At 39.5% G+C, this 14,012-nt stretch overlaps 1 protein-coding gene across 5 annotated transcripts in view; it reads left to right on the top strand.

The window, feature by feature from the left end:
- Positions 1–14,012, top strand: part of ZBTB20 (zinc finger and BTB domain containing 20) — a 485,842-nt gene that overhangs the window by 139,137 nt on the left and 332,693 nt on the right. For all 5 annotated transcript variants that reach the window (XM_042788414.1, XM_042788415.1, XM_042788416.1 and 2 more), the window contains exon 4: positions 3,876–3,951. The gene's annotated coding sequence lies outside the window, so the exon portion shown is untranslated. The remainder of the gene's footprint in view (positions 1–3,875; positions 3,952–14,012) is intronic.

Raw genomic sequence — 14,012 nt, 5'->3', positions numbered from 1 at the left:
ACATGAGGAGCCTGTACAGAATTGACCTCCCTCTCTGATTTCTGTGACACAATTAGTCCATGGCCCTGCTTGTTTTGAAACTTAAAATGCCAGAAAGTAATCTGGGCCATATCCTAAGTCGTTATTTGGATCCTGAAGTTGGAATGAGGTCTCTTGACTGGCCCCTGAGCTTATTTGAAAGTTCTCTTGGAAGCGATGGGCTGATTTTGTTGTTGGTGTTTTAAGTTGTGTGGCCTGTCACCCCCACCCTGCCTTTCCTTGGTTGCTGAAGAAAGCTTTCTTAATAGTATCAATGAGTTCTCTCCTGAGTAAGGGTATCAGTATTTTACTTTCTGTGAATAGTTTTATTTGGTGGTTGCTTCATCACTGATTTGCAGTTCCAGAAGTGAGAGCAATGATATGAGCATTTACTTTGAAAAAGATCAAGTGGCTGATGTTGTAAATTCTGTGTAGAAAATTCAAAAGATATCAATAAGTGCCGTGCTATATTCTTTCCTAGCCTTCCCTCTCCTTATAACTAATCAACTGTACATGATTCTCATTAACCTGCCTCAGCTGACTTCAAGTATTCAAGAAAAATCAAACCCTTACAGATACGGAACTTCCTTATTGCTAAGAGGCTGCTGAAGGCTGACATCTTCTGAAATGTTTTCCAATAAGAAATGATACTTTTTTTTTCTTCTCTTTAATTTTTAGATGGAATGAATGTGGTTGTTATGAAAGGGAGGGACTAGACCATAAACGTGAGTCAGGCACAGTAGAGTTGGGTGCCATACAAGTCATGGAATATTGCTAATGAACATTGGTCGTTGTATAGTCAGTAGGTTCGCTCTCGCAGTTTTCAGGCTCTGCATAAACTTTATGGCAAGCAAGAATCATGAGAAAGCGAGGTGAAATTTTTTTACCTTCTGATACCTGCTTCCAAAGCCTTTACTGAGAACTAACGCTTGCTTTCCTGTTAATGCTCTGCTAATGTATCTCATTCCTGACCTGCCGTGCTCCTCATTCTTGCAATTCCAGCTCCTGGGACTCTCTCAAGCAGAAGTTCCCCAGCTGTTTGGGAGCCCATGTCTCTTGCTTTGCACAGGGGGATCAGGGCACTCCTTTCAGACAGTGTCTCCTGTCCCCAGTGCCAAGCGTGCTCACTCGTGTGCAGCAATGCAGGCCTCCTGCGTAACAAGCTGCCTCCATTTCTACCTCTCACTCGTATGTACTTGTCTAAATCATTTCATCTTGAGGTCACGGGTTTCTCAGTTTGTAAAAGGAAGATATTACTAAAGTGGCAACAATTGGTATTCTGAGTTTGATGAGGTTTTCTGTAGGTTTTGCTCTGGCTTTAACTCCAACTTGTAGTTCAAATAGCTCTTCAGGATGCTCTGTCTCTGTGTGTCGTAGGTCAGGTGTTCTGTTAACTACGGTTATTTAATGGAAGTTTTTCAAGATGTCAGTGAGCATGCTCTCACAGCAGGCTGTTTCCAAGGCTCCGCTTCTTTTCATGGGTGGATCGTTGCGTCTGCCAGTTACGCCTGCCCTGAGGAGAGGGGCCGCTCTATCTGCAGGCACCGTGCCCTGCTGCTTAACTCGCAGAGTAATGCTAGATGTTGCATTTCCTCCTTTCCCTTTCCAGTCAGAGGAACGTGCACAAAGCAGGAAGGACTTCAGGTTAAAACTACAAGGAAAATACACCAAAGAGCAGTTGTCAGGATGGTACCCAGCATATGAATGGGGTGCTGTACCTTTGTGCTTTGATAGGAGACAGCCTCCTCGTTCTCGACAAGAAAAGAAGGGTTTTGAACAAAATTCACTGTGATGAAGTTCGTGCACCAATTTATTCCTATTTAGGTCATCAGAATAGGGCTTCAGTGGTTCAGTCTGTATGCTGGCTCTCTATACAGGGATACATTTCACCCTCAGTGAATGCTCTTTGTTTTCTCAGTTGAGGTCAGTTTTTCATTGCATTCATTAAAAGAAATAGCTTTGGATTGCAAATACTGCTGCCCCTCTCCTTCCCTGCCAGCAAGCCGGCATTACAGTCCTGTGAAGATGTTAGAAAAGGGGCAAATTTAGAAGGGGAAGAAAGGGAAAGAAATGGAAGTTCAGAGGCTGAAGCTGTTATCGCTTGTCTGGCAGTTGTGCTGTTGCCTACTTCTGATGGACTTACCATTTTTTTCCTCGGATTTCTCCTCTGTTGTTCTGTCTATCTTACTAGATGCCAGTCAGAAGAAAGAAGGAGAGTTATATGATACAGAGATTGTCTAAAGGACAGGGAACACGGTTCTCAAATGGTCCCTTCAAGATAAATTTCATCCAAGCCTGTAAAGGTTATCCTGTGGCAGCGTTGTCCTAATGCCTCTGTCAGAGGGCTCTTGCTCCTTCATTTGAATGCTCAAGAATTGATTCTGCATAAGATTTGATAACTCTTGCTGTTCCATCCCCTTACATTCTCTCTGCTTTGCCTCCTGCTTTTCAATATCCCTGATCTTGACAGAGTGGAAAAGTTAAACCTAAAAATAAGTTCCTGAGCTTGTTCCCATTTGTGGTATGCACGTGTGTATGAACATGTTTGTGTGACAGTATATCATCTGATGAAGTGCATTTCTTTTTAAACATCTGTGGGGACGGATTGAGAAGTCTCACATAACACTGAACTCTGAAGAACTGGGAGAACAAAGAAGAAATTTCACTCAGGAATTGGCCCAGCCTGTGGGACATTCAAAATCATTACTAGATTCACATCCAGGATTTATTTGCAGATCCCTGTTAGTGTGCTGCTGGTGAAGAGAATAGCTTTGACTTTGAATGGGGTAAACTAGGCAAGTTCTGCTGTCACCTTTTAAAAATAAAATTTAATCAAGTTTTGATTTGTTCCTTTAATGAATCATTGGTAGAGTGTACGTGTCTGTGTATATTGCTGTATGGTTTGTTATTATGAGGCCAAATCCTGACAAGTTATTGCAAAATTGGTTTAATTTATTATTAATATTTTTTGTTTTTCTCATTTCTCCTGGTTTTGGAGCCTTTATAATTAGATATAATTAAAACCACAGGTTTTAAACTCCAGTCTAACATTTAAACTCATATTTATGGTGCAACCCCTGGAGTTTTATTGTCATTCCAACTGCATCGTGAAAAAAAAAAAATATTTTTTTTTTTTTGCATCTGTTCAAATGCTATGTCTACAGCTAACGCTTCTTAATCATCTGTTTTGCAGAGTGAAACGACATTTATTTTAGACGATAAGAAACCTTGCAGTTTTATAGAGTAGCTATCTGATATCCCTTAACAAAAGGGTGCAAAGGACCTTTTGCCTTGTACACTTTAAAAACAGCTTCCCTTTTTTTGAACTTGTCTTTCTCTGCTCCTCCATGCAACAGTCTGAAAGTGCTACATGCTGTAGAACGAAATTTAAAAAAATGTTGTTGGCTGGCATTATGTAAAACCATATTTTCCCTCTTGGTGCGTATGTTCTGGTCCTAGCAATGTCCTTGTTTTGCTGAAATTAACATTTTTCCCCTCACAGTTGTTGGTATGTGATGGTGTTTTTCTGTCTTCTTTAATTGTGATGCTTATTTTTTTTTTTAATTAGTATAAGGTTGATTGTTAAAATTAAGTGGCAGAAGGCTTCTTTCCAAGTTATTCAGAGATCTTGTGCTGAAGAAATATATTTTGCTACTCTCAATTGCCTTTTTCCCCTTCTTCTTTCATTGCAAACTACTCTGGGAAGAGCTTCTTTTAACAAAAAAAAAAAAAAAAAAAGGCTACGCTTGACTGATAATGCATTGCTTTGGATGGTGAAACATTATGAAAGTTTAATTTTTAATTAAATCTGAAATACCAATTATAACTGAAAGAGATTTTAACCTGTTTCTTTTCAGACTGCCTGAAGTTACATTGTAGATGCTGAAATCACTGCACCTTAAAAACAAAAAGATTAAGCTGCACTGCATTCCTGTAAGTAAAAGCTTTTCCGGTACCTTTTGTCCGTATTTTTCCTCTATATGCATCCAAAGTGTTAGCACAGTAGCTGGTCTTGGATAAAGGTCAGACTCCCCTTGAATGGGATTTAGAAGTTCAAAGGATGCTTTATTTAAAAATTAAAACTGAACTTATGTCTTGCAGATCTTTAATTTCAGACCTCTGAATAGATCATTCTTTTCTGCTTTGTTTTGGATATTATTAGGAATATGTGCATCTCTGTTGACTTACAGTTCCTTTGCTTTGTCAGTGAGGATTTCTGCACTTTGGTGCAGAGATAACAGAAAGTAGCAGAAGATTCCTTATAGCATAAAATATAGTTTATTCTCTTTTCGTGATGTCATAACAAATTCTTCTCCTTTATACAACAAAAAAAACGAACAACTTTCTGGTAACATCACAGGGGGCTTCACCTGCTTTAGGGTATAGATGAAGGCAGAAATGCCTAATTCATCTGTGCTGTGACACAACAAAACAGTCAAAATAATGCCTTGTATCTCTCAGCAAGAAAGGAGTCTCTTTCTGAGAGCATAGTTGTTCCATAAATGCAAGTCAGATTGTACATCAGTCTGATCTACCCTTATTTAGAATCTGTTTATTGAATGTATTTGGGACCACAATTAAGATTTGGAACTTTGGTGGCTGAACAACAGGCATGCAGAAGAGGAATAGAAAATACAGTAGATTCAGATACTCTGAATTTAATGAAATAATACATGAATAAAAATCCAGGAGCTTGTAGATCGTATGAAAAGATTGATTTTAGTTGGACAGTACAAAGCTGTGGAATATTTCAAAGCAAAGTCAGTTTGTTTTCTTGTTTAAGATCAAAATGTGCAGTCTTTAATGAAATCCAGAGCCTTTTTCCAAAGTGGTACTTTTGTACTTCAGTATTAAAATATTTTAACTATTACATGGGATTTTTCCTTCCTCTTTGTGACCCCCCCCCTTTTTTTTTTTTTTTTAATTGGATTTTAATGATTTATTTTAAACTAGCTGAAGGGTACAGTACACTGTGGGCAGCTAATGCATGCCCCTTCCAGCATGGAGCACCAAGCATGACTCAGGCAGGCAGATTGTGCCATTCTGGCTCTGCTCCATTGTGTTTTTACATTACTGGCAAGGGCTGTGCCATTGTGTTGTTTAAATATTGTGTATTAACTGCAGGCTGTGGCCAGTGAATGGTATTTAACATTTTCTGCTCATCATTCTTGGATGTGAGCAGCTTCCCTGTCCACCAGAGGTTAACGTTGTGATTACACTGGTGAGTGGAGTTGAAAACACTTGTGGATTTGCTGGGTCTAGCAGCAATTGAAAGGGAGGTGTTGGGGGAAAAATGGGGGAACCCTTCTGAATCTGTCAGTACAGAATTTCAAAGTTGTCCTGCAATTTTGTGTGAAAAAACAGGAGAATTTTTGTTGTAAGGTATAAGTAATTCTCTTTCCGAAATGCAGCAGCAGAGTGAGGAGTGAATTAAGACAAATTCTTTAAATACTTAGGATCCAGATAGTCAGTAGGTCCTGCATGGACAGCCATAAGGCAAAATACCAGGTAGCAATATACGGGCCTGATGATTGGTGCTGGCTGGAATGGGCTTTTTTTTAGTTATACGAGACTCTAGGCTTTGGAGGGGAAATAAATACCCAAGTGTAAAACTCATGTATACGAAGTTTTGTTTTTTTTTTTTTTATCAAGAGTGGCAAGCACATCAAGGCAGAGAATTTGAGTAGCTTGTTCAAGGTCAGAGTAAATCAGTGGTCAATCTGGGAATGGTGTGTGAGATCATGACTCCCAGGTCTTTTCTGTTCTGCCTAGTTCTTTAAATTCTATGAAGTAAAGGTTCAACTTTCTAACCTTTCAGTTTCTTTTATCATTTGCCCCTTTTTTTTTTTTTTTTTTTTTTTTTTTTTTTTAATACCCCACCTCTAAACTTCTATCTGCTCCTAAGTTCTGTAGCCTTGGCATATGGCTTGTCTCTGGAATACAGAAGAGCAAGGTGGGGAACTGTTACGTATGCACGTGTATACTGTAAAACAAGGATGTGATTCTTGCTATACCTTGTGTCCATGTAACTAGTAACTTGGCACAGTAAAAATGGAAGAACCTTCTCTATAGAGGAAAGTATGCTTTAAGGATTTCCTTTGTTCCCTGTGTATGTTCACTGTAATCAGGTGCATCTAACTCTAAGGTCTTTAATAAAGTGAACCTCCTCATATGGCTTTCATGTATCAGCAAGAAGAAAAGGCAAGCCATGCTCTGGTAGTTTTGTGGGTTTTTTGGATTCGATTTCTTTAGTTGAAGGGTGGAAAACTTGCTTTGGTGGAGGGATGTCCCTAAAGTAATTGATTAATATAAGATGGGCCAAATTTTCAGCTAATATAAAAATAGGCTTGACTTGATACATGGCATTAGAAGAAAATACAGATTCACAACACGTGAACATCTGATATGCAGTTGGATGAAAACACAGCCTTCTAAATGTGGTACAGGTGTGTTCTTAATGCGAAAGGTCTGTGGGCTGGATTCTTGCTACGTTGGGTGCTCTGGCCATGTTTTGCTATGTACTAAAGTTATGTGGGTTGGTAGGCAAGAAGATCCACTGAGGTCCATTGGACTACTCAACTACTGAACTTCAAGGATGTGGTTAAATACTTTGCTGTTTGCAGCTAACCCCAAATAGGATTAAGTCAAGCATGAGGAGTTACCTCTGCTCACATTAAGCATCTGCTTGATTTTAGAAGAACACAATGACAGTGTGTTGTGTGTGGAAGTAAAAGATTCTGTGTACACAACCTGAAAACCTAAACAATAGGTGCACTGGATGTGTTTTCATTGCCACTGGCTAAGGCCAATAAGGAGTATATGACACATTATTTTTGTTAAGAGAGGTTTGTCAAGGTTTCAGCCCAGTGCAGCCTTGTGATCTGGTTATGGACCAGGAGATTTGGTGCTCTGATCTTAATGGATGCTGGCTCATTGAGTGGCATTGGACAAGTCATTCAACCTCACTGTGCCTTGTTCAGCAGATCACTTTTTCAATCTGGTTCAAACAGATAGAGCTTTGTGAACTTTACTGAGTTTGTGTTTGCAAGGCTCTTAGAGGAGAAATAGTAACCATTGTTGTTATTATTAAGTATATTGTGTAGATAAATCACGAGGGATCGAAATACAGCCACTCATGGGGGTGATCTTTCAGAGCTCACTTGTGCCTTTGTTTAATTCCATCACTCAAAGGTATCAAGGCCAACTCCAATTTACAGAAGTATTTCTCATGTCACTCTCCCCACTGTTGAGTATTTTATTGTTCATGTTCTTTCCCCGTCTGTTTCTCTGCTACTTTCTTCCATGCTGAATTAACCTTGCGTACCAAACTTTATTCCCTTTTTTTTTCATATTACACAGCAGAGACATTTTTGCAGCCTCCAAATTACAGAGAGCAAATTCATTTTGTCTAGTGATTGTTTGCTGATGATGTATGAAACAGACAGAAGACAGTTTGAATTTTCATAAGTTCAGTTGAGCTTGCAGGCATAAGGAAAGGAACAGGCAGAACCCAAGCCAGTGTGACACAGTAGGCTGGCATCCCAGAGTGCATGCTGCATGCGTTGCGTCAGGATGTCAGGGATGAGAAGGGCTTCGTCCATCACAGTAGTGGTTTTAAATGAAGAAAGAATTTTGAAGTAACAAACAAGCTACCCTACTGTGTTCTTTACTGTGCACGAATCCTCACAGTTCCTGATGGGTATGGGATCTGTCCTTCCCCCCTCTAACTTGATGTTTTAAGTAGAATTTCATGTTGAAGATGGGCTTTGTTGAGCCCTGCAAATTCCCAGCTCCTATTCCTCTGACAAAATATAAACCCTCAATAGTAGTTTGTTAAGCCGTTTTTGCTTGGTTTTTTGTTGCTTTGTTTTGGTTTGGTTTTAATGCAGAAGATAGTGGCTTGTAGAAGCTACGCTGGAGAAGATGTGTACAAATGTGAAATGAGTATGGAAATGTGCTTCCTTTGAACAAAGATCAATGTCTTGGGGCTGACTGTCACTGAGGAATTGTGTTAGCACTAACAAAGAGAATTAATTTTGCCTTTTCCCCTTCCTATACCAAGGCATTAATCCAGAAACTCATGGGGATAAATTCTGCCCTGATTTCTACCTGTGGAACCTCAGTGGAAATGTGGAGAGGTCAAAAATGTTTGTCAAGGTAGAAATTGTCCTACTGTTAAAATTGTTGAAAAAGCAGCAACTGGTTGATCGTTATCTGGTCCAGGGGCAAGACATATGTAGGAGCCCTACCTGGCATTATATGCCTCTGAAAGTGTTGCTTTTTTTATATGTTAAGGAGAATATGAAAAAAATATTCTAGTGAGTGAAGTTATAATCAGGAGCACAGTGATTAATTGTTCTTCATATCCACTGGGAGAAAGACCTAAAGAAATCAGTTCAACAAGCAGTGAAAATTACCAAGTTACATATTAAGAACTGTGTTCTGACTGTATTGGTTGTAAAACACTGAGATGCACAACCTGTAGGTACCGTGGAAACAGGGGAAGTTTCTTTTTTTAAGGAATGACTTGGAAAGTCATCTCTTGGGGTGTGCTAGAACTCACCATAAGGCAGAAGACCAGCCTGGATGGGTTCTGTTCCTCTGTGGAGTTTCTCTGATTCAGCGTACCGTTTGGGAATGTTGGTATGTGGCTAATACATTCCTGATTAATAAAGCTTAATGTTCCCGAAAGATCCCCAGGGTTCTCATTTTTCCATCCTCTCATAACTGAAACCATACTGTCTCTTCAAAGATTTCTCTGGGCTGCCAGGATTTTGCTTTGACCCTTCTTTTTTTAGAGAAGGACAGGGGAGGGAGTCATACAGACACCGAAGGACAGATTTTCAGTCGCGGTGAGTCTGCATGGTTTCTTTCCAGTCCGTGCACAAATGCTGATTTGTTTCAGTTCCTGGTTTTTAAAATTTGAATGAATGGAGACACTCCAGGTATTGCCTGATACAAAGGCCTCTGACACAGATCATGGAGACAGTTGAAAGTTGCAAATAGGATTGATGATCAGAGCAAATATGTAATGGGGCTGCAGTAAAGCCTGCTACAAAAAGGTAAATATTTCGGGATATTGGAAGCTTTGTAATTGTCTTCTTTTTCTGATGATTATCTCTGTTTTCTGAATTTTCATGTAAATATCCTTGAAAGATATTTTCACTTAATGAAACTGCAAATCTCAAAATGCAGTTGGCCAGCCTGAAAATAAATGTTGTTAGTTCTCAGGTTGGTTTTAATCAGTACCATTCACAACTTAGCACAAAAAAGAGTTGGGACTGATTGTCGATTAAGTCCTTCTTTTTTGTTGTTGTTGGTGGTGGTTTTTTGTTTGTTTTTCTAGCAAATGGTTTAGGTTTGGATTCTCTGGGAGATGGGGAGGGGTTGTGTGGGGCTGTGTTTATTTGTTGTTGTGGGTTTGTTGTTGTATGTTAAGGGCATCAGTTGTAGTGTACAAATGGTTAGAATCCTGACCTTATTCATAGGTGGAAGTTCCTGTTTTTGCAGAATAGCGGCCACAATAAAGAGAGGAAAATGTCTCTCCAGTGTATGGTTGCTTTAGTGTGTAAAGGAGTATGGGTTGTGATTCAGTCACATTAAAAAGGCATAGGAATATTAGCATTGATTCCCTGAGTAGCACTACTTTAAGTTGTAAAACGCTTCATCATGTCAGCACCTGAAGATGTTATGGTGGAAGTGGAAAATCTTTCACTCTGTTTATCAAAGCATATGCTGGTCAACTTCAAGATAAAACATAGACTAACTATTACTGAGCAAGGAGAGTTATCTTAGACCAGAGATGTCATCAGATGGGCTACAAAAGGGAAAAAGGCAACACAGACCTGACCTTTTCCAAGCCTTGGTACTCTTATTTTGTCCTATTCAAAATGAAATTCTTCAGCTAAACCAGTGTATAATGGGAGGGACTCCACAGAAAGGCATTGTGGTTATTCTATATTTACATCAGTGTCCCTGAGGACACTCTCACTGAATCATTTCAAATTCCAGAGTCTGATTTAGGACAGTCTGATGAATGTAAGTTATCCAAACTTTCTGGTCTGTTTTCTTCATTAGCGTAAGTGATCTAGCTCTGAATTTTACTATAGAGAATCTGGTTCTTCTTAATGCCTTCCTTCCCATCAGTGCCTTTGCATCTAGATAATAGATTAAAAGAGATTTTAATGTCAGTTGTGTCAAAATTGGTCTGTTGTTTTCAACAGTTTTCATTGGCATGAGAGAGATCAGAATATTTGTTTTCTTTATTTTTAAAAAGAAATCATCTGCAGAGCTCCACTGCTGACATGTCCGTGGCTTTGGTGCCAGTGCACACTCTGCAGGAAGTCTGATTCCAGAATTCCAGAAGTCTGATAGGGAATGCTGTCCTTCAAATGTATTTTAACAGTCCTGTATTTCCTCATAACAAAAGAATTTCTTCAGCATCTTTGTTCTGTGTATGTATCATCATCCTGTAGCATTTAGGTTTAAAAGGACCTAGTTCTTACTCCCGGTTTCCTTCTCTTACACCTCTTTCCTTTAGGAGCCTGCAGGAGCTGGCAGCAGGATAACCCAACTGGAGATAGTTGAGCACTTGGCAGATGGGTCTGTGCCGTTAAAGGCCATTGAAAAGCTATTTGGCTTTGCAAGATGTTTTGGTGTCAGTAATAACTGAGGGCATCTCTGAGTCAGAACCTGCATTAACAAATTTTTTTGAACCCATTTCTTTCCCTGGAAGATCTGTTGTTTTGGGTTTTTTTGGTTTTTTTTTTTGTTTGTTTGTTTGGTTGGTTGGTTTTTTGTGTGGTTTTTTTTTGTTTGTTTGTTTTTGTATGTTTGTTTGGTTTTTTTTTCAGTTTTCTTCATCATGTTTCCTTAGAAATTTATTTCTACTTCATGTAATGTTGTCGTGGAAGTTATGAATAACGAAGATCTTCTGTAAAATGGAAGAATGTTATCTCTTTCAAGACTGGCAACAAGCAATCAAGAATCCTGTGACTCTCTGTGGCAGAAACTTTTCAAGGAATTAGGTATATATTTCCCAACAGCAATGACAATAGTGGTGCACCAGATCACTGCATGTCCTCTCTGAGTATGAGTCGGTTTAGGTCATGATCCTGCAGTCCCTGTTCATTTAGGTAGGGTATAGTGGCACAATTCCTGTCTATGTAGTTTGCAAGATCAGACCATCAGTGGGAAAATCTGCTGAATGTTAGAGTCGAAGTCAGAGGCAGATGAATTCTCATCTCTTCCCAGGTTTTTTTCCATTCATTAGGGTTTTGAGCGAGGAAGGTAATTGTTTTGTCATGTCTCTTGCCCTGTTTTAATACACAACTAACCTTCTTATGTCTGAGTGGCTGTCACTTCTCTAGAAGTGATATCGGATTCCTGAAACAAACTACTATAAAATGATCACCCTTTGGGGCACACTAAGTGTGTAAATGACATCTTTTGCCTGCATACAGTTAACAACAAGAGGGAAATTCCAGCAGTCGGGGCATCACACAAGACAGAGGGATGCAGAGAGAAGATGCTGAGGGACCCAGAATCAGGTGACCAGGAGAGTACATTAGTGTATCAACCTGATGAGAAATATAGCATAATTAGAAGTGAAAAATTCCTGAGTCAGTAGTCAAGGTTGCTATAGGTACTGATGCTCATGGATGGCACCTGAATGTAAGGGTTTTGATTCCTCGTACTTGTTTAAATCTTGCAAGAAGGAAAGGATTGGGCTCTTTACTTTTGTCAGGGCTTTGGTGCTATTGAATTTGTTCTGGTGCCTCTTGGCCATGTGAAAATTGCCCCAGAAATGATAGTTTGCTGTTTCTTGCTGTCACAGATTGACATACTACTACTTCTTAGCTTCTTTGTGTGCGTGGCTCAGAAAATAATGCTTTTTACAGCTACATCTGCCATTATTCAGATCGTGCTTGCCATTCAAGAAGGCATTTGTTTGCCATGACAAACTCATGTTCACTTTACCAGTCTTTGTTATGCTGTGGTGGTCTCGTGCTGATGTGCTGACACCTGTGGCTGTAGAACTGCACTGAAGAAAATGTTAAGCTATTAGTACAATTCTAGATACCTAGCACATATTTTGTTTCCTCAGGCTACCAGTCACGGTCACTTCAGGTGTTTTCCTGACCTGTCTAGGGAACTGTCCTTTGGCAAGAGTTCAGGAGAATTCTTAATGCAGGAAGATAATCACATATAGTATGTAAATTTATAATCTTTTACATTAATGTGTGTGTTTTTGGAGTGGTACTGAACCAAAGCTTTGCATTCAGATAGTCCCTGAACTTCTGGTGGTCTCAAAACTTCATTCTTTTCTCATATGTGAAGTCTTAGACTGTTGCAGAGAAATTGATGGTGAAAGGCCACCTTACTACCAGGTCCAAATCTATTTTAGGGGCTTTAAAGCTAGATGCAGTAACATTTAGGTGCTTGACTCCGAGTGACATTCAAACCCCAGAGTTAGGGTCTTTATCCTGTATTTGGGATGTATTAAGGGCAAAGGGAAGAATCTTGTTGGGTGGAGTGCAATCTAGAGGCAGCCAAAGGGAAGCTCTAGAGGATAAAGGCTCAGTGATTCTTTCATGGACGGGATTTCTTACCAGTATGAAACACAGAAAGGATCATTTCCTTACTGTAGCCATTAGTAAGTGTCCCAGAGAATTCAAAACGTGCCAGGTAAATTTTACTTTTTATGAAATTATCAGCTATTAAAATACATGTTCTTTCCCCCTATAGCATTTGCCTTTCAGAAACATGAGATAGGCAGAGATTTCCTGTGCTTTATGATGGTGGAAAACATTTCTGATGTCCCTGCATTGTCAGACTGTCAGGGGCACAGTTTTCTATGTGATTATCTTTATTATGATTTAATTACATTTAAAAGCCTTCAATTTCTAAAAATATCTCACACTGTCTCTGTCATAATGTTTAGAATGTATCTATACCATATTGTAGTTATTCTTTAAGCCTCCTCATACCTAGAAAACCTTGTAAAAGAAATATACTGTATAGCAAAATAGATGTTCCTTATTTAATGCTGAACTAATTCTTAAAGCTGCTTTGTGATTAGCCATGGTTATGTTGGTAGAAGTCTAGAAAGGGTAATAGACTTTTCCACCTGTTTTTTCTCCGTTGAGGTGGTAGAAAGACTGAATATCCGTGTTGTGAAACACTGAGTCGCAGTTCTGCTGCAAGTACTTCATCCCGCTGTCCGAACAGGATAGGGCTTTGCATGTAACTCCCCCCTCCTGCTTCCTAGAGCTGGCAACTCAGGGTGGTTGGATTCAGTGAAATTCAGGGCTGCAGGTGAGCGCTGTGACAAAGCAAGTTTTCTTTGTAGTGCCCAGAGAGGTTAAGCAAACATAGTATCACCCGCAAGCCCTGCCAGAACTCTGCACACCATTTCTGTATTGAGTGCAGCCATTTTCTGATCACTTCTTTTACAGGTAAAGAGTGAAATTCCAGCCCCAGTAAAGTCAGTGAGATTCCTCCACATTCCTTTCAGTGGAGCCAGGATGCGTTGCAAATACTTGTGCTTAAGCTGCCCCTTTATATAGAGAGGGCTGTGGTATGCCTGATGCATTTGTATGTATACATCTGTTCCCCTCCCTCCAGCAGTGCTGCCCCTGGCGAGGGGCAGGCACCAATTGCTTTGTTTTGCCCTCTTGCCAGCCTCAAGGTACAGGAGGAAGCACAGTCCTTTCCTTAGCTGTTATAGGGGAAAATGATTTCCAGTGGGAAAATAAATGCATCATGCTTTCTTTAAAGAGATCATCTTTTTTTTTTTTTTTTTTTTTTTTTTTTTTTTGAAACAACTTGATTTACCCTGTTTTAATATCAAACTGACATAAAAGTTGTCACATGCATGGTTTTGCCCAGTGGTGGTTGAATGAAGGTTTATTTTGGTTTTAACCTCCTAATTTTAGGTGGTTTGGAGTTCTTCTGTGAAAGTTTATAAGACTATATTGGTTAGAAATCATTCC

The sequence above is a fragment of the Tyto alba genome, unplaced genomic scaffold (genome assembly GCF_018691265.1).
Source record: "Tyto alba isolate M040663 unplaced genomic scaffold, T.alba_DEE_v4.0 Super-Scaffold_14, whole genome shotgun sequence".
NCBI classification, from domain to species: domain Eukaryota; kingdom Metazoa; phylum Chordata; class Aves; order Strigiformes; family Tytonidae; genus Tyto; species Tyto alba.
This window is presented reverse-complemented; position numbering and strand designations above follow the sequence as displayed.